We start from the raw sequence: 21261 nt of genomic DNA on the forward strand, positions 1-21261 counted from the left end.
ACCTCAGTGCTCATTAGGCCTGACAATCTTGTGCAGATCCGGTTTTGTAAATAAAGAGTTAACTCCAGCTTGCTCAGTGTGATTTACTGCTGGCCTGTCCGCCACTCCTGTCCGCCACTCACAGGAGCATAAGCCACTGGGAGACCAAGTAGAAGTAACTTAACAGTGGGGCAGGCAAGGGGTGTCAGCTCTGGTATGCTGTATGCTGAATAAGTCGGGCAGACATGCTCACTGCCTCTTTAAGATGTGCTGGTAACAATCTTTCTCCCACAAACTTCATTCCAGTTCTGAGATGTCAGCAACAATCACTTTTCTGTAGAATATGCTACAACTTCCCCATGTTGGGTAAACGTTACAAGCCATAAGTGACAAGTTGTGCAGAGAAATAGCCTCTGTATGCAAAAAAGTTGTATCAGAAGCTCAGTGATTTTACACGTTTTTACACGGGAACAAAAGCTGCTTTGCCTTGACTCCCCCTTCACCCCCGAACCTAAATTTAAATTGGGACAAGCCAGTCACATGAGGCCTAAGACCACGTGCTGAAATCAGCATGGGCTGGGATGCGGGGCTTTCCGTTGCAATTGCCAGTTTTCAAGCAATTGTAGTGGGAGTGCCAAGCAGCCAAAGCCATGTGCTGATTCCAGATACCCTGGACTGAAACCAGCAGGGCCTGACCTTTTCCAATCTCTGTCACATGCTGAGTGTGAATCTGTGAGAAGTTCACAAAGGCATCGTTCTGAACAAAGCACTCCAAGGAAAGCAGATTGCGTGCAATAACAGCTTGTATCATATCCGTAAGGGAAGAGAGGGAAGGGAAAAGCCATAGCTCAGTGTGGCAGAACACATGCTCTGCATTCAGAAGGCCCCAGGTTCAAGCCTTGGCATTGCCAGGTAAGCATGGGAAACTCTCCTTTCTGATATCCAAGGGAGCTGCTGCCAGTCAGTGTAGACAGTACTGTAGTATTATATAGATGGATATCAAGGGGCAGACGAGGCTCATCAACCTGGGAAGGTAGCCGATCTAGGGGAAGGAAAACTCTAATCCGAAACTTCCACAGATATACTGCTTGACTATAAAACACACACACACCTGCCTCAAAGTGTTTACAAAAAGAATAAAACAATGAAATTATCAGCCAAAACCAGTTAAAAACAACCATTGACAACATTCAGAAAAATGATTAAAGTCAACAATAAGCTGAAAACCATATCATGTCAACATTCTCGGTATCTGCATAGGCTTCCTTAAACAAAAAATGTTTTTAGCAATGTGACCTAAGTTCCCTTCTAGAAGTCCCAGAGTGATTACTAATGGATGAGCCAAATTTCATCTGAACAAATCTGGTAACTTCCAGTATTTGAAACTTGAGAAACAGAGGCCCTTATTTGAAGTTAATTAAGCAAGCAAGGGTTTTCAGACCATGGCGGCAGAGTAGGACTTCATTCTTATGAACATTTACCTGGGTGGAGCTTCCTAGATCTTACTTCCAAACAAACACGCATAACAATGCGCAAACACGCAAAACAATTCGCTGCACCAATGGAGACTGAATGACTTGACTTGCCAAGAAGGAGTTTTTAAAATGCTAACTTTTCTCTATCATCCTACACAAAGAAATTCCCCAGCAAGACGTCAGACATTGGAGCATTATAGTCACACGCCATCTCAACATCATGTTCACTGGTATAGCAAATTCCCCAGGCAGTCAGGAAGACTCAACACAAGAGTCCCTCTCTTATTTCTTCCCCCCAAGGGCCTCCTTTCCTCCTGTCTTTTTTAACCTACCTGGATGAAGCTGCAAATTCTCAGGCCTCAGGTAGCTAAGAACAACATTTCATTACAAGGGGTTTCTTTTCTTGCAGCTTCTTTTGTACCACCTAAAGTGACAATGAATTAGATTTTCTGAATTTCAAGCTTTTTAAAGTGTGTGGGGTTGTTGTTGTTGTTGTTTTAAAAATGCTGTTGATAATGGAAACTACTTAACAGAAAAAGCTACTGAAATGTTCTTATGTAACACAGATGGGCAACCTGTGACTCAGGAGCTCCCCATGCGGTTTCCGCCTCCTCCTGAACCCACCATTCTTCCATCCCATCAGAGTTCACTCCTTCTCGTTCATTTCCTCCTTCTTTTCCCTGACTCTTGAAAAGGTGTTTTATTGTATTTAAATATTCATAAACCGCACTTTCGTATAAAATATCACAAGGCAGTATGAAGACTAAAAAACACCACTTTACAATAAAAATGTCAAACACCTCACAAAAATGGGCCCTGTAGCTTGTTAAGGTTTGCTGGGAATTGCAACTCTGTGAGGGGTGAACTGCAGGGGCCAGAATTGTTTTGAGGCGAAGAAGGTGCTTCAAATGTGCTTTGAAGGCAGAGTGTTTACATGTCAGGGACCGGCTGGAGGGGGAGGAGCCCCTCAGAGAAAGCACAGAGGGAAAGAATTTGGATCCTGGGTCCTGGTGGTGGGAAACCGGCCACATCCCAGAGTAGGGGATGAGCTGGGAAATACTGGAAGCTGGGAGCTTGAGGGATGGTGAAGAGGCAGAATCAGACAGGTGCCCCAGCACAGAGCATGGAAAGGAGTTAGGCTTGGCAGTTCTCCCACAGAGCCGCTTTTGACAGCTTCTCTGCTTAAAGCTCGCAGGCCCCTCCAACTCCAAGAATGAGGCAGTTATTGCATGTTGTGAGCGGAGAGCCAGGCAGACACAGAAAGGGAGCTCACCATAGACAGAGGGAGGGGCTAGGGCATGGGTAGGCAAACTAAGGCCCGGGGGCCGCATCCGGCCCAATCGCCTTCTCAATCCGGCCCGCAGACGGTCCTGGAATCAGCGTGCTTTTACATGAGTAGAATGTGTGCTTTTATTTAAAATGCATCTCTGGGTTATTTGTGGGGCATAGAAATTCGTTCATCCCCCCCCCCCCAAAATATAGTCCAGCTCCCCACAATGTCTGAGGGACAGTGGACCGGCCCCCTGCTGAAAAAGTTTGCTGATCCCTGGGCTAGGTGAAGAGGGAGCTACAAGCCAGTCTGGTCAACAGCTTCACCAAGAAAGGAACAACCTTTAGAAGTCTCCGTGTGTTCTTTGTCCTGCTTTCCTTAATAAAGAAACTAACTGCAAGTTAGCCAAGTGTTTCGCTCTTTTTCTCTCATCTGTGAATGACCTGCTCTCCTTGTTGGCTCCCTGACAGAACGCTATAAGCCTTGACCAAATTATACAGTTTTTAGAAGACGTCTTAGAAATGAGCAGGGATAGCTCCTGCCAAGCCTATAACGGCTAGGAGTTTGACAGGGCAGGGTCTGCCACATGGAAATCTCAGTTTCTGGTAAATGCCAGCTGAACCTCATGTGGAAGGAATGGCAAGCCAGCAGTGGGGTAACCTGAGTCCCCCTATATCGACCTACTACGACAGAAGAAGAAATGTTTTATATACTGTTGTCTTTTACAAGAAGTTGAGTCTGTCACACCTGTCTCATTATATTGTCTGTTTTATGCACGAATTAGATCAAAGCCATTGTTGGTTTCAAGCAAATTGTTGAACGAGTTAATTGGACAATTAATTTCTGAAACAGACTGAGGTCCTCGCAAAAGGCAATGAGGAGGAGATTGGAGAAACACTGAATTGGAGGTCTCCATTTGCAAGCTGCCCAGGAAGGATGCAGTCGCTGCGGCGGCGGCCCCCACCTCCATGATGTACCATTTCCTCATGGCATGGCATGTGCGCCCGCCCCAGTCACTAAGAGGCAGGTGGCCCATAGGCCAGTGCCTACTCTTGTCAATTTGGTAATTCAGCACTGCAGGGATGGAAGACTCTGATAGTTCTGGTTGCTTTGGGTTTTACATTTTCCCACTCCCTAGTTCAGGCCTCTGCATTTCTACATCAGTTTGCAAATCCACCTGCATTTTCATGCAAATTTCTCCAGATATAGACATTTTTGTATGACATTTCTCCTGAATGTAATGCACCTTGAATGCTATTTTCACATACAGCTTTATTCTGATATAAGCATTTTTGTACATGTTCCTCATTGCATTGCAACATTCAGAGAAAAGCAAATTTCCCTCGGCTGCAATCTAACAGGAGAAGGAAAATGGAGGGACTGGGGCAAGCTCATCTAATTTCTTTTGGTTTGCCTCAATAGGTACGTTGTCCTGAGGAATGTTCATCCATCTAGGCTGTCTGGTTGGGCCTAGAGAATGTTTCAGCTCCATGCATTTTCTTTTCTTTTGTTTCTTATTTCATTTATGCCCCGCCTTTCCTCCAAAGAGCTCAAGGTGGTACACACACAGTTGCCCCCTTCCCCATTTTCCCCTCACAGCAACTGTGAAGTAGGCTAGGCTGAGAGACCATGACTGGCCCAAGGTCACCCTGTGAGCTACATGGCTGAATGGGGATTTGAACCTTGGTCTCCCCTAGTTCAACACTTTAACCTGCCAAACAGTGAGCCAACAGTAAATCACGCCATTCAAAATAGTAGTTAACTTTTTATTAGCAAAAACACAATCTCCACAGACTTGGCTGAGTGTCAGGTCTAATGAGCACAACAGCTCATTCCCTGTGGGTCTTGCTCCATGAAATCAGTTGCTGAGACTGGAAGTCACCGCCTCTCCACAGCCTTCTAAGTCCCCTCCTCTCCAGGGATTTCCCCAGGCAATCAGAGACTTTGCCTGCGTGCAGCCTGTCGCTGCTCCGCCCATTTCAGCCCTCTTCTGGTTCTGGGAGACAGTGGGGAAGGTAGCTTGTCGCAGCAGGAGGAGGAGACACCCGTGAATCTTCACCAGCCGGACTCATCTCTGCCCCTTCCCACTTACCAGCTTTGGCTTCTGCCTCTGATTCTGGACTTCTCCCTGCCCCAAACTCTACCAGCTCATTAACCTCTGTTACCCCTTCAGCTCCTGACACCTCCTCTTCCCATTCTTCTCCCTCTTCTCCCTCTGACCACTCATTGTTGTCCTACCACCAATCCTCAGGCCCTGAGCCTTGTTCCCTTGATGGTTCCCCAGCTGGTTCCTCCTACTATTCCTCTGCGTCCAACCAGTCCATGACATAACCTCAGTACCACACTGGCTCTCAACACAAATGACCCCAGATTCAATCCCTGGTTTCTCCAGGTACAGCTGGGGAAATCCCCTGCTTGAGGCTCTGGAGGGCCACTGCCAGGCACTGCTGCTGAGTTTGACAATACTGGTCTCCGTAGACCAAGTCTGGAAGCTTCTTATGTTCTGAAAGCTTCTTATGTCCCTCCATGTGTTTATGTATGCATATGTTTTATGTTTTATGGTAAGAGAGCTTCTACTTCTCAAGCAAAAATTGTTGATTCAGATGATCCATAAGTGGCTTGATGGATTTTACTGGACTAAAACAGGCATTTGAATTCCAGGAAGTGTCTCTCTTTATGCTGTCAATGTCTCTACTTCAGGCTGTCATTATGTCCTTTCTGAAGCAAAAAAATTATTATTTCCATGTCAGTTGCACATCCATTTAGGAAAGAAAAGTAGAAGTCAAAGTATCTAACTTCAAAGCACTTGTACAAAAGGCTTTAGTCCTTTTTTATTATTTGTAATGTATACCATGCACAAAACTTATGCCCAAATGTAACTCCCCCCCCCTTTTTTTTTTGGCTCACTGGGAAGAAATAATAACACTCCAATGGCCCCAATGGGAATGTATTTGATTTGTGTACTTTAACCTGCATTTTGGCAATCCTCTAAAACATGAAATATATATATTTGTGTGTGTGTGTGTGTGTGTGCTTAAAAAATATAATGTTTTGAAATATGAAAGAGCCATGGCTCAGTGATAGAGAATCTGCCTTGTGGCATCTCCGGGTAGGGCTCAGAGAGACACCCTGTGTGAAACCCAGGGGAGCAGCTGCCAGTCAGAGTGGACAATATGGAGCTAGAGGGACTGGCTTGGTATAAGGCAGCTCCCTGTGTTCCAGACAAAAATACCAAATGCAACGATGAAATAAACACTAGCATAAATAAACAGCGAGAGAAGAACAACTGCTGTAGCAGTTGTGCTACCCAGAAGGTTGTTCCAATGCTAATCCTACTCAGTGTAAACCCATTGAAATTAATGAATTTAGGGTTGCATTCAATAAAGTGCTAAGGCGAATGTCATGTCAACGCAAGGATTTCTCCTTGCACAGTGGGAAGTTCTCCCCCTCTCTTCCCCGCTGTGTGACCCCTAAATATGTTCTTCTTCCCTCCCCCACCCCCAACCCTCTAGATTTGGGGACTGTACAGGGTACGTGGAAGGGAAGGAGAGGGTGGGTACGTCCCATTGCATTTGCAGTAATCCTTGAGCAGGCACAATCATTAAGTTGGAGATTGTCCTTCGGTACATTCATTTCAGTGTGTCTACTCTAAGTGTGAGGAAGACGAGGCTCGTCAGCCTGGGAAGGTAGCCCATGTAGGAGAAGGAAAACTCTTATACCATTATACTAAATCTCCGCTGCCTTTTCTGGGAGAAGAAAAGGCTAAGGAGCAAACCCTACTGTTATGTACTGAGTTGAATAGGATCCAAAAGGCAGCAGTCTGATTGGTCCTAGAACAATAGGATCCAGAGTGCAGCAGTCCGATTGGTCCACAGGAGCCACCCAATCCAGCTCCAGGTGGATGTGAATCCGCAACCTGATTGGCCTGCAGGAGAATCCCAGAATTAGCCAATCACGTGGGGCCCATTATGTAAATAATGTATATAAAGCAGACATTCGGGGGGAACTTCCATTCCTCCTCACCACTATGAGCTGAATAAAGAGCATGAAATCCACTCTCGACTTTGAGTATATTTCACCTACACAAATCTACAAATCTGGAGTGCGTCCCTAAGACGGTGCCTTGTACACTTCCTTTGGGAAACTCCTGAAGCCAAGTTGGTGCCAAACGAGTTGCTCTGCTTTTCTCTGGACCGCACTGCCGAGGCCGGGGGGGGGTGTGTCTTGTCATTTGGGCAGCCCAGGACCTCCGTGCACACCGCCCAGGCTTCTGCCCTGGGGACGACACCTTGGTGCTGCCTACACAGTGGTTTGACTTCACCCCCAGAGGCGCACTCCATTGTCTCTCAAGACAGACAGACTCCGTTCAAGTTGCTGGTGCTGCTACAAAGCCCTGTATGACCATTTAACCCTTCATATAGCCAACTCATCAGGAGTTGTAGAATGCACGATGTAGAAATCAGGCTTCTGGTATGCCAACACCCAGCCTTTGAAGCTCTCTCACATTATACGTGAGACAGGTCCCATCTCTATTGCCATATTGGTTGCTGTTGAAAAAGACCTTTCTTTTTCAACAAGGCTTTCAAGCAGAGATCTTTATCCCCGTTTGTTTTTATATATGGGATTGTTTCTCATATATATATAATTGCTGAGGGTTTTTTAAAAAGATCAATAAATCAATTTGAGATAGCAAGCCCTCCACGAATGGAATGGAATGATTTTTTTTATTAAAAAAAAAAGAATGTTATTTGGTACATTTTTCCATGCGCCTTAAAATCATCAGAGAGCAAGGTTGCTTCCAGGCAACCTGATTAATGAGAATTCAGCCTGTTTTGTTTGCAGAGGGATTAGGCTGCATCTGGCTCTTTAATGAGCATTCACTTTGATTTGTTTTGTGGGGAGGCAAGGCGACAGTGCATCAAAATAAGTGTTATTCCTCTTTTTCCAGTGCTTCTCCCTACCCAATCACTTTCCTTGTCTGAAAAAGTCTGACCTCTGAGGGGAAGTGGATTTGCTACACAAGAACTCCAAATCAACTTCAATTGTGCAGCCTGGTATGTGACTGAATCCTACCCAAAAACAGCAGAAATGCCTCAAGACGGACAAACGTCTCTAAGAAGGAAGTTACAGTACAGAGGATGGATGTGGCCACAGAGAAAGGCCTGTTCCTCGTAGCCAGCAGCCAATCTGTCGAAGAGCACCACATACCAGGGTGACTCTCATAGGATACACATAACTCTGACCCGTTCCAGCCATTAGGTTGAGCAGCTGCCTCTGGAAGCTTACTTACATTGGGGTCACATCCACATTGTATATTTAAAGCCTGCCATGGCTTCCCCCAAGGAATCCTGGGAACTGTAGCTTGTTAAAGGTGCTGAGATCTGTTAGGAGACCCTTTGCAGAGCCATCATTCCCAGCATCCTTTGCAGTTCCCAGGATTCTTTGGGGGAAGCCATGGCTGTTAAAGTGGTGTAAGAGGGCTTCAAATGTGTGGTGTGGGTGTGCCGTGAAAGGGCAGCAAACGGTTAGATATTTAATATATTATTGTATTTTTTGCTTGTGGGATTTTCTACCTCAGATGCCAAAAGAATTCAAGCGCTCCTGGGGGACTCTGGTAGAGGTGCCGTTTGCTGTTCTGCCCCAGGCAGCCAAATGGCTCAGACCCTGCTTCCTTCCTTTTTCCTCAGAGAAGTGACTAGTTATGAAGCCTGCAATTTCCACATGTAAACCTCCTGACACCCCTTTTGGGATCAGTTGACTCTGAAACCAGAACACACACCACAATATGGCACCCCCTATAGTTAATAAGGACAACACAAATAAATGAAAAGTAATGCCATTGCATCACAAGAGAATTCATTTACTTCTTAAAAAGATGTGGCTAGAAGACTTAAACCAAGACTATATTCACATTCCCATTTGCTCTGTGTCCAGTATGCTCCCAGTTCTGGTGCTGGAAGTAGTGCACACACGACATTAGCCACAATCCATATATATCCCATCGTTTCTTATGAAACACTGCATTTGAATGCATTCCCCTTCCAACCAATTCCCTCAGTCTCAACTGAGCAAAAGAACAACCTGGTTGTGTTTTAAGCCAGTAATGTGTACGCAGTCGTAGTTAGGAGAAGTATTTGGGAGCAACAATAAAGAGAAGTGATTCTAAAAAATAATAATAATAAATCAGCCTTATGGGCCCAACTTGCCATAAACAAACTGTGTGTGAGAGTGTGTGGCAGATGCTGAGAAAAGATGTGGGAAGGGAAATGGACACAATTCGGTGATTTTAATAAATGAGTGCAGTTTGTGGGTTGTTTGGGAAAAGGTGGAGTTCTCAAGAGCTACTAGCCGTGATAATTATGCTCTAACTTGTACTGTATGAATTGCTGAGAACTGCAGGTGGGGAAAGCTAGAAGGGTCTTTGGCCTGACCCAGGACGTTCTTATGTTCCTAGGCTTTCTTAACTGATATGGGTGGTGGCAAAGGTGCCAATTCCTAGGGCCTGAGGTCCCTTTGCCCCCCCTAAAATATTTGAGGAGGTGCCCCCAAGTTGATGGGCATTGCTATTCAAATGCTCTGCAATTATGTGGGACTTACCTGGGCCCCCCAATATTTTATTCAAGTTGGCACCAGTCCCAGGTTATTTAGGGTTTCACAGATGAGACCCACAGGTCAAATGGCAGCCAGCAGAGTTCTTTCAATGTACATTCCCATCCAACATGCTTCTTGTGTTGAAATGGGAGTAGTTGAGCATCGTGATGTTGAATCACATCAGCTCTGCATATGGATATATATCCCTTTGGTGGATAAGGCAGGTCATGCAGCTGGAGGGAGCCTCAGAGGCCCCTGCCTGAGACAGGAAATTCAGAACTGGAGCATCTCTGACAGATGGCTGTCTGTTTATTTATTTCTCAGATTTCTTACCCGCCTTTCAACACAACGTCCCAGGGCAAGTTACGATGATAAAATATACAATTATACAGCAAGTGAAATATTTACAACCATAGAACGAGAAAAGTGAGAAAACAATCAAAGAGTTCCATATATGAAAGCAATACAAACATTGAAAAGCAATTCCATGTATAAGAGAGGTTTAAAAACTAGTTTCAATACAGATGCCAGCTAGGATAAAGATCCTGGCCTTTGTTCATCCTCCGTTTGAAGAACTCTGTAATGACTCTCGCAGTAAAGATCACCCTCTGAAAATGAGCAACCGTCAGACCATCCCAATTAAATAGCTACTTTTCTAGGGAACTATGCTTTGAATTGAAAAATCCCATTTCCAAGCAGTGCGCCTCATTAAACCTATTCCACGAGTCCCATAAAGTAATGAGGAAGAGAAATGCAGTCTTTTGGTCACATGTGAAAGGGTCCTTAGAATCGACCTCATTGCCTGCCAGCTCACTTCCCCATCCGAATGGGAAGATAATATGTTATTTAATCAGGGCGGCTTCCCCTGTGCTGAATAAAACAAACAGCAAGGGATCCCTAAAACAGACCTACAGAGTAAAAAGGCAGGACCTATAGCTATCATGACTGCACCACTGAATTATCATTTACAATGGTATAAGAAAGAGGAAATCATGGATCAGTTTTTAAGCAGAAAACGCAAAGAAGCTCAGTTCCCATATTCCTTGAAGCCTGTATTTCTTAAGAGGAGTACAGTGTAATCAGATGAGTAGCAGAAGTAACATGGGCTATGGAACAACACTGGATTGGAAAGAAGCTGGTTAATGAGGTTTCTTCTTCCTTGAATACAGGGGCAGAACAAGCCGATTGGGCGCCTGGGGCTCCTAGGAATCTGCCTGCCTGCCTCCTCCCACCCGGCTGCCCTACAGCTGAGGGGGAGGCGGCAGGCGGACCGTTTGGGGTAGCGTGGAGCCCGAAGGTGCCTAAGCCACTGCGTCTCTCCCAGGAGAGACACGTGGCTCAGGTGTGCTGGGTGCCACCCACCTGAGCAACGCAGTCCAGGTCCAGTCCCGAATCCAAGGGTTCTGCGAGGAATCAGTCCGACAGGGCCAAGGAAGGACACGAGGCAGGAAACCAGGCAAGGTCAGGCACAGGGTCTCAGGCAGGTTCTAGCAAACAGCAATATTGCTCCCACAGCCTGGGGCGGGTCTGACAGCCTTTTATCTTTGTTGGGGTAACGGCTGGTCCTGTTCCCCCGATGACTCACCTCCCTGTCTCGCCCGAAGGCAAGCACTCCTCCTGCGAGTACTCAGGTCTCTCTTTCTCTCAGACCTCAGTCTCTGCAGCTCAGGAGACATCGGTGGGTTACTAGACCCAGGGGCTGCCTCAGCCTCTCCTGACCCAACTGGTAGTGGAGCAGCTGTAAGTGATGACCCAGCTGAAGGCAACGAGGTAATCCCCGCATCTGGAGCCAGGGCAGGCTCAGGCCCCTGACTCAGCCCAGCTGGTGCTTGTTGCAGGGGAACCTGTGCAGACTGGGACTCTTCAGAATCAGGCCCCAGACTAGGTTCAGATGCCACCTGAGGCAAAGGATCCGGTGCGGACTGAGACTCCTCTGGTTCAGAGTCTGAGCCTGAGTCCCAGGCCATCACAGTCACCCCCCCCCCCTCAGTGGTGACACCCACCCCCACTGCCCCCGCCTTCCTCTGCCCCTGCTTGAATACATTCGATTCTGTATACTGTCCCATGAAATGCTGTTGGAATTGCATATAAATCTTATGGTGTGTACGGAGCCTAGACCAGTGTTCCCCAACCTTGGGCCTCCAGCTGTTTTTGGACTACAATTCCCATCATCCTTGACCACTGATCTTGCTAGCGAGGGATGATGGGAGTTGTAGTCCAAAAACAGCTGGAGGCCCAAGGTTGGGGAACACTGGTAGACAAGGGTGGGTGGTGAGTGTATTTGTGTATGTAAACTAATAATAATGTTTCGTGCAGACTCCCTTGGAAGGTTGTGGACTCTCCTTCCTTGGAGGGTTTAAAGCAGAAGTTTGAAGGCAATCTGTCATGGATGCTTTAGCTGAGATTCCTGCATTGCAGGGGGTTGGACTAGATGACCCTTAGGGTACCTTCCAACTCTGTGATCCTATGCATCTGACAGTGTGTGCACAAAAGCTTATGCCACTCTTTAGGGAGGGAAGGGCATTTGCCCCAACCTGAAGTTCCAGATCATACATTACTATGAACCAGGAGTATCCATATTATTATGGCTATTAAAAAGTAAGCACAAGAAATGCACTGGGTGTTGGATAGAAGAGCCAGGAGTGGAATCTCACACCCAAGGGCCAAATGTGACCCTCCAGGCCTATCTATACGAACCTTGGGATTCTCCCCAAGTCTCACCCGTCAATATCCCTGCTCCGTGCCCTCTTTGGCCTAGATGAATGTGTTCTTGAGCTATAACAATGCCTCTTGCTTGCCTGTATGGGGAGCTGCATGTGTAGAAACCTCTGCTTGGGGCAGAGTTGGGGCATAGACTACTCTACCCAAGGAAGGGTTGCATTCCGTCGTTGCAACCAGTCTACGATTCTATCCCTTGCTCCACCCTCTTTCTTTTTTTTTACCTCCATCTCCGCCTACTCAGAAGTTTGCTCAGAAAGGAATGTGGGACTTGGACTGGAAAATATTCCCCACGCCTGATTGCAAGAGATTGCACATGTCCCAGTATGGGTGGTGAACAACCGTGTTTATATTTATATCCAAAGAGCTCAAGGCCATGTGCCAAGTTCTCCCTGTTTCACCCTAACACCATCCCTGTGAGGTAGGATAGGCTGAGAGGCGGGGACTGGCCCAAAGTCACCCAGTGAGCTGCATGGCCATGTGGGGAGTTGAACCCTGGCTTCCCAGGTCCTAGTCCTAACCCCTACATTCTTTCACATATGTTGAGTCTTGGGCATATGTCTGTGTCTGCCTAGTGACTAAAAGATAAAAGCAGCAGGAAACTGCTAATCTCCTCCCGTTAACTGAACTTGGCGAGGCTGTGAAGAAGAAAACATGTCGCTAGAACTGACATGACTCTGCTTTCGTTGCCAGAAGGGAGTTCAGGCGCCGCGGGCTTTTCCCATGGGACACACGTTGACCACCAACCAGACTCAGGTTGAAATTAGAGGCCAAGAGCGAAAAGTAAATATGGCTAAATTACAGCTCACCAAACCAGCTTCATGAGACACGAGAACAACAGGAGAAGGAAATGAGTCAGCCCAGAAGTTGCCAGTGGGCGAAAGCTACCAGCCTAGATCATCTGGTGCTGCCTGGATACTTACACAGTTGAGTAAAGAGGCCTTACTGCCTCGTCTGACAGGGCTCCTTACTACGTGCTGAATGCAGGCTTTCAACACTAGATCGCCCAGGATTGTTTTCGGGCTCCCTGTTTCGCTGAGGACAGGGAAATCTAGAAACCATGTTACAGGACCAGCCAGCTTTGCAGCACAACCCACAAGACTTATTTAAGAGTTTTGGATACCTGTTTGTTTGTAAATATGCAAATTTAGCAGGTAGCAAACACATTAGTTCAGCTAGCTCTAAAGCAGCACCAGTCCAAAACCAAACTCAGAACCTTTATGATTTTGCAAGTTTAAAAAAGCGCTTTCTCTCTTTTTCTGGCCAAATTCAAACCTCCTTTTTGAAGGGACCATAAACCCCAGCAGCAAAGTGTTACAGGGCAGAAGTTGCAAGGTTCAGCCTCTTGTTTTTGGCCTACAACTCCCATCATCCCTAGCTAGCGAGGATAGAGCTCAGGGATGATGGGAGTTGTAGTCCAACAACATCTCAAGGTTGAGAAACGCTGAGTTAAAAGGACACAAACTGGAATATATTCATAGGGTTGGAATGTTGGAAATGGATAATATTTATAAAATCAAAAGGCTCATCATTTTAACTCTATACTGGGAGAAAGAAGTGTTACCTAGCGCTTTCTCTGTCAAAGAATGCCTTGAAAAGCGACTTTAAAGAAGCCCTCCAGTCAACAATCATCTTCCATTCTGAAGAATGATATTTACCTAAATAAATCCACCTGAACATTTATCTAGCTGCTTGCCCTTAATGCATATTCCACCACACCCCTTGGCAACCAATGCCGGACCAATAGACTTTATTTGCGTAGCTGACAGGCCATAACATCAAAGGACAAACAGTGGGAGATCCATCATTGGCTACCTCTGCTTTAGCATCATACCTTAAAGGGCCTAAAGATACTAGGTGCTGGGTGGCAACCATTAGTCACCAGGCCCTGCCTGCAGGATGGAAATTGAAAAGAAAAAAGTTAGCAGCTCAAGTTATTAGCAATCTTATTTTACAGATGGGGAGCTCAGGCAGAAAGCTAGTCACTTGCTCACAGACCCAGCTGCATCGGCATGCGGGACTCAGCCAATGCTTGATCCTTTGGATCCTGCTGCTGACTCCATGAATAAAAGCAGCTCTCTGAGAAGAACACTGTCAAATGTCCTGTGCTTTGATGTGCCACAATCAAAATGAAGAGGTCATAAAAGCGATGCTTTGGGTTCACTTGTTTCAAAAGCCCTCAGGCGAATAACTGCGACGTTCTATCAGGTAAAGGCATTCGAGGAAGGAAACACAATAAAAGCTAGAAGATTACAAAGGTTGGGTCAGCAGGTAAACAGTTACGTTTCTGACTCTTTTTAAATGTCACAACCTGAGAACTGAAACCCTGCAGATCATTAACACTGGAAACAGGAAAAAAGTGCTTTCCGATAGAATATCTGATATGAACCGCATATTGCGATGCACTTCAGTAGTTTTATGTGGATGTTGAACTGGATGGAGAGAGGAAATGGAGCCCTGCTGAATTTTACTGCTTAACTGCTCTGGGGCAGTGCAACACTCAGCATTTGGACCTGACGATTGATGTAGGAATAAAAGCAACAAACTGCAGCGTTTTCAATCCCTGTCTTGGTGGCAACAGGGGTTGGGTGGGGTAAAATGACGTCTTACATAATTCACACATTTTTAAAATGTGTATCTTAACTGAACATTTTTATTTTGAAGGAAAAGCAGCTGTTTACAACCCTGATCCAGAATGTACTCCCAATTTATACTGGACTTTCCAGGCACAAACTACCTTCTTCTGGGCGCTATTTGCAGCAAAAAAAGAAGAGGAGCCATTTCCCCCACTCCTGATCTGGATGAAGAGCTCATTCAGTTAGCACATTCCAGAGTGGGGTCTTGCACATCTCCCTTTCCTCTAAAATAAAAGTGGACAGCTAACCTATCATTTCTAAGAAGTGTTAATAATATTAACAGGTAGTCTGGCCCTTATGCAAGCAGTCCAGAAAGAGCCCGTGGTTGATGTATCAAAAGCTGCAAGAAATCCAGAAGAATCAGCAACTTCCAGTGGGGGTGCCATGTTAGTTTCTTGCAGCAAACACAGCAGAGTCTTAACACCTTAAAGCAGTGGCGTAGCATGGGTTGCCAGCGCCCGGGGCTGCATGGAGTGGGGGGGGGGGGACAGACAAAGTACTCGTGTGAATTCAATGGCCTAACAGTGTCTGTGTCACCTAGGAGATTGCAGTCATAGAGATAAGAAAACAAGACTAATTGTCTGGCGAGGTCACTTCCTGGTTTGCACGGAGAAGCAGTTTTCAGTGGAACCCAGGGACAGAAACGTGCAGCTGTATTGAGGCAGCACCAAGTGTTGGAATTTGAAACTGGTGCCTCCAAGAGGATAAGCACCATATGGAAGTTAGCATGTATGAATCAGGATGCAAGACTTTATTGCCCATGATTAACTAGCCAGGAGTGTACCTGCACCATTGTTCAGATACCTGCAATTCTTTTTTACCACAGGTGGAATGCCGCAGTCCTGATGCTTCAGCATGTGGAATGATGGGAGCACACCTGCCCAGGGTGGTTTGGGTATCATGTGAGAAAGCAAAGGATAAGCCCTGCAAGCAACACAAGCAAGACAAACCTGTAGCACCTAATTGCGGTTAAGCTGTTTGACAGAGAGGATGTTCACAGATATGTCATTAGGCAGCGGCAGCTATGCCAATGGCTCACATGTTTTTTGTTATTTTGACACCTGCTCGTTTGCATACATCATACAGCTTGGCTAAGTTACATCCAGCTGAAAGCAACTTCCTTGCATCTATTTTTGAAATCTGCAAATGCGACCGCTCTTTGTTATTTGGTAAGCAAAGAGTGCCAAAAAAAGAAGAAAAAAGAAAGCGAAACTCGTGGAAAAGAGCCAACTCGTGTGATGAAGAAGCTGAGGGCGATTTGCTGCTAATGAAACACAGGAAGCTCAAAACATTACGATGCTAGATCTTTGGGATCAATAAATGGTTGTCCCTGGTTCACCAACTCTGCACAGTGGCCAATCAGAGACCATGAGCAAGACCTGAAGCCAAAGCTCCCTTCCGTGGTTGCTCTCCAGCAACAGGTATAGAGTGGCATGATACTGCCTCTGTAATTTGAAGATCTGTATTCTAGTAACCATTGATTCACCCATCCTCCATGAAGCCTATGATAAAAATCACTGCGTAAGCAAATTTCAGCAGCCGTCACCAGTTTTTATCATTGCAGCACTATAATCACTATGACCGGTGATGTTATCTTTGCCAAGAATCTTGTCCCACGTGGTAACATGCAACCATTATCTAGCTATCCATCCGTTCATCCAACCATCCTGCCCTTAATCACAAGTGGTCTCAGGGCAGGATACAATGCAAATAAAGCTCAACCAAACAATAACAATAAAAAACCCTGTTTCGCAACACGAGCAGGCAAACTGCAGAGAAATACAGTGGTACCTCGGGTTAAGTACTTAATTCGTTCCGGAGGTCCGTTCTTAACCTAAAACTGTTCTTAACCTGAAGCACCACTTTAGCTAATGGGGCCTCCCACTGCTGCCGTGCCGCTGGAGCACGATTTCTGTTCTCATCCTGAAGCAAAGTTCTTAACCCGAAGAACTATTTCTGGGTTAGCGGAGTCTGTAACCTGAAGCGTATGTAACCTGAAGCGTATGTAACCTGAGGTACCACTGTAAAAAAAATCCTCTAAACTACAAAACCCTAAAAACAACAGTCCAAGCTACATACAGTGGTACCTCAGGTTAAGTACTTAATTCGTTCCGGAGATCTGTTCCTAACCTGAAACTGTATTTAACCTGAAGCACCACTTTAGCTAATGGGGCCTCCTGCTGCTGCCGCGCCACCGGAGCAAGATTTCTGTTCTCATCCTGAAGCAAAGTTCTTAACCTGAGGTACTATTTCTGGGTTAGCGGAGTCTGTAACCTGAAGCGTATGTAGCCGGAAGTGTATGTAACCCAAGGTACCACTGTACTTTCAGTATTAAAAAAGAAAAGAATATTCAGTCACTAAAATCCATTTTTGCATATAGGGTGGTTTATACATTTTTTAAAAATAATAAATAAAACCCACGTATAAGCATACAGCTTAAAGTAGGGTGGGAAATTGGGGAGAGGAGTAGCCTGTAGATTTGCAAACCTTTTTCTGGAAAAGTTTCTTTCCTCAATTTGACACCTGCTTTTTCATAGGCAGAAATTCAGCAGATAAACCCTTTGATTCTGTAAATAATGCTAGTGGCAAACGTCCAGGGTATTTTGGGTAACGTGTGAGACAGCAAGACAGAGGACAAGCTGCTACCACTTTAGATGCATGCAAGTCACCTTAACGCAAGCCTATTCTTGAGAATAGGATTGGAAAAGACCCTGATGTTGGGAAAGATTGAGGGCACAAGGCGAAGGGGACGCCAGAGTCCGAGATGGTTGGACAGTGTTCTCAAAGCTACCAGCATGAGTTTGACCAAACTGCGGGAGGCGGTGGAAGACAGGAGTGCCTGGCGTGCTCTGGTCCAGGGGGTCACGAAGAGTCGGACACGACTAAACGACTAAACAACAACAACATTCTTGAGAAGCTTCATCTGTTGACGTTCTGTCTGTTATGTAGATGCTAATGTTATGGGAGCTCTTCCAGAAGGAGAACTGAGAACTCTAATGGCTGACTGTCCAGCCTGTGGGATTAACTCTCTAACCAGTTACATGACAGAAGTTCTGTAAAAAGCTCCATGGTAGGCAGAAAGTAATCAGATGCAACTGCTTCATCAAATGTCTGTTCCTCTTGAACACAGCATTGATTAAAGCAGTGTTTCCCAACCTTTTTTGGGCAAAGGCACACTAGTTTCATGAAAAAAATCTCGAGGCACACCACCATTAGAAAATGTTTAAAAAATTAACTCTGTGCCTATATTGACTACCGTATTTTTCGCCCTATAGGACGCACCGGCCCATAGGACGCACCTAGATTTTGGGGGGGAAATAAAGGGAAAAAAATTATTCCCCCCCCCCGACGCGGGGCTGGGGCGGGAGAAGCCCGAGCTTCCCCCGACCCCAGCCCCCAGAATGGGAGCCAGAGTGGCTCCCGGAGCTTGCGGGACTGGGGGTGGGGGAAGCCCGAGCTTCCCCCGCCCCCAGCCCCCAGAAAGGGTCCGAGAGCGATGGCAAAGGTGAGCGCACCTTCGCCATCACTCCCAGAGCTTGCGGGGCTGGAGGTGGGGGAAGCCAGAGCTTCCCCCGACCCCAGCCCCCAGAATGGGAGCCAGAGTGGCTCCCGGAGCTTGCGGGACTGGGGGTGGGGGAAGCCCGAGCTTCCCCCGCCCCCAGCCCCCAGAAAGGGTCCGAGGGTGAGCGCACCTTCGCCATCACTCCCAGAGCTTGCGGGGCTGGAGGTGGGGGAAGCCAGAGCTTTCCCCCACCCCCAGCCCCCAGAAAGGGTCCGAGAGCGATGGCGAAGTTGAGCGCACCTTTGCCATTGCTCCCGGAGCTTGCAGGAGCTGGGGGTGGTGGAAGCCCGAGCTTCCCCCGCCCCCAGCCGCCAGAGCAGGTCAGAGAGCGATGGCGAAGGTGTGCGCACCTTCGGCATCGCTCTGGGACCTTGCGCGGGCTGGGGGCGGGGGAAGCCGGAGCTTCTCCCGTCCCCAGCCCCCAGAGCGGGGCGGAGAGCGATGGCGAAGGTGTGCGCACCTTCGGCATCGCTCTGGGACCTTGCACGGGCTGGGGGCGGGGGAAGCCGGAGCTTCTCCCGTCCCCAGCCCCCAGAGCGGGGCGGAGAGCGATGGCGAAGGTGTGCGCACCTTCGGCATCGCTCTGGGACCTTGCGCGGGCTGGGGGCGGGGGAAGCCGGAGCTTCTCCCGTCCCCAGCCCCCAGAGCGGGGCGGAGAGCGATGGCGAAGGTGTGCGCACCTTCGGCATCGCTCTGGGACCTTGCGCGGGCTGGGGGCGGGGGAAGCCGGAGCTTCTCCCGTCCCCAGCCCCCAGAGCGGGGCGGAGAGCGATGGCGAAGGTGTGCGCACCTTCGGCATCGCTCTGGGACCTTGCGCGGGCTGGGGGCGGGGGAAGCCGGAGCTTCTCCCGTCCCCAGCCCCCAGAGCGGGGCGGAGAGCGATGGCGAAGGTGTGCGCACCTTCGGCATCGCTCTGGGACCTTGCGCGGGCTGGGGGCGGGGGAAGCCGGAGCTTCTCCCGTCCCCAGCCCCCAGAGCGGGGCGGAGAGCGATGGCGAAGGTGTGCGCACCTTCGGCATCGCTCTGGGACCTTGCGCGGGCTGGGGGCGGGGGAAGCCGGAGCTTCTCCCGTCCCCAGCCCCCAGAGCGGGGCGGAGAGCGATGGCGAAGGTGTGCGCACCTTCGGCATCGCTCTGGGACCTTGCACGGGCTGGGGGCGGGGGAAGCCGGAGCTTCTCCCGTCCCCAGCCCCCAGAGCGGGGCGGAGAGCGATGGCGAAGGTGTGCGCACCTTCGGCATCGCTCTGGGACCTTGCGCGGGCTGGGGGCGGGGGAAGCCGGAGCTTCTCCCGTCCCCAGCCCCCAGAGCGGGGCGGAGAGCGATGGCGAAGGTGTGCGCACCTTCGGCATCGCTCTGGGACCTTGCGCGGGCTGGGGGCGGGGGAAGCCGGAGCTTCTCCCGTCCCCAGCCCCCCGAACAGGTCGGAGAGCGATGGCGAAGGTGCTCGCAGCTTTGGCATCGCTCTGGGAGCTTGCGCGGCTGGGGGGATAGCTTCCTTAAGCCTGGAGAGCAAGAGGGGTCGGTGCACACCAACCCCTCTCGCTCTCCAGGCTTCAGCGAAAGCCTGCATTCGCGGCGATGGGATGTGGGAGGGAGCTCGCTCGCCGCCCCGCGTGTGCTCGCCGCCCCGCCTCTCGCCGCCCGACTCGCCCGCCTCCCTCCCACGGCACACTAGGCAACGTCTCACGGCACACTAGTGTGCCGCGGAACACCGGTTGGGAAACACTGGATTAAAGTACATCTGTGAAAGTTACCAACTGTCAATGCCTTTAATGGATGGATGGGAGGGAGTTGTTGTTGTTGTTGTTGTTGTTGTTGTTGTTGTTGTTGTTGTTGTATCTTTATGCCACCCATCTGACTGGGTTGCCCCAGCCACTCTGGGCAGCTCCCAAAATATTAAAAACATGTTGCAGACACACAACAATTGCCCACTGTTTTGTGAACATCTCCTTGCAACTGGTGAATGCAAGAGACGCCTATGCAGTTAGGAAGTTGAAAACCTAGATAGGAATGGAGGCAAATTAGGAGACTGTCAGAGCAGAAGATAAACCATGACAAATATGTAAATATCATTTAGCCTAGAAGGTTTTTTAAAAACAACAACAACCAGCCATACAGTTTCTAAATGAATACTTGTTAATGCTACCTGGCTCTAACATGTATCTGAAATCTCAGAGGTACCCCATGTAATTACAATATGATTTTGGGGACTCAGGTAAGATGTTTCACCCATTTTGAAATTATACTACTTTTGTGGTGATGGTGATGCTTTTGGCTAATAGTTTCGTCATGAAGAATTGGCTTGTGCTGACAAATAAGGAGTTAGTGTAATCCCACAAGATAATGTCATGTGTTTGTTGAGTCAAAGGTTGAGGATCCAAATAATCCACTGGTTTTTGGGTGTGGTTCATATCCCCAAACGGCATGTTATATCCACCACATCTCATCCAGAGACCAAAACATCAATTATCCCTTTCTGGTTTTACTATTACTCCCAGTAAATGAACATTTTCTGCTGTTGTGTCTTGCTGAAAGAGACCCTTGAAAGCTCTCCCAACACAACTCCGCAGTGGGCCTTGTTGAGAGACAGCAACGCCCAGGACCTAGACCATAGATTGGCAAACTAAGGCCCGGGGGCTGGATCCGGCCCAATTGCCTTCTGGATCCAGCCCACGGACGGTCCGGGAATCGCCACATGGATCAGCGTAGATCTGATTCTGATCGTTCAGGCTATGCCATCCCCCCCCCATACACACACCAGGCGGCGCCTCCTCTCTCCCTTCTCCTGGCTTCTCCCTGCCCTGCCTAGAGGAGGAAGGGGGCTGGGCTTTGTTAGTGCCAGCCCCTCTCTGGAGCCCTTTTGTGCGCCACTCATTGTCTCTCCGCTGCAGCCGCCAGCCCCTGCCACTCACAAGACACAGGAGCCGTGGTTGACTGACTGCTCCTCTCGAGCGGCTACCATTTAAAGCAGCCCCTCTCCGGAGTCCCTTTCGCGCACCGCTTATCATCCCTCATTCATTCCTTCTGCCC

At 48.2% G+C, this 21261-nt stretch overlaps 1 long non-coding RNA gene across 1 annotated transcript; it reads left to right on the forward strand.

Moving 5' to 3' along the window:
• Positions 1-734: 734 nt before the first annotated feature.
• Positions 735-16005, forward strand: LOC144327480 (uncharacterized). The gene is made up of 2 exons (XR_013392539.1): positions 735-891; positions 15496-16005. It is a non-coding gene; the product is annotated as an uncharacterized LOC144327480 (long non-coding RNA).
• Positions 16006-21261: the final 5256 nt, after the last annotated feature.

The sequence above is a fragment of the Podarcis muralis genome, chromosome 4 (assembly GCF_964188315.1).
Source record: "Podarcis muralis chromosome 4, rPodMur119.hap1.1, whole genome shotgun sequence".
Taxonomy (NCBI): Eukaryota; Metazoa; Chordata; class Lepidosauria; order Squamata; family Lacertidae; genus Podarcis; species Podarcis muralis.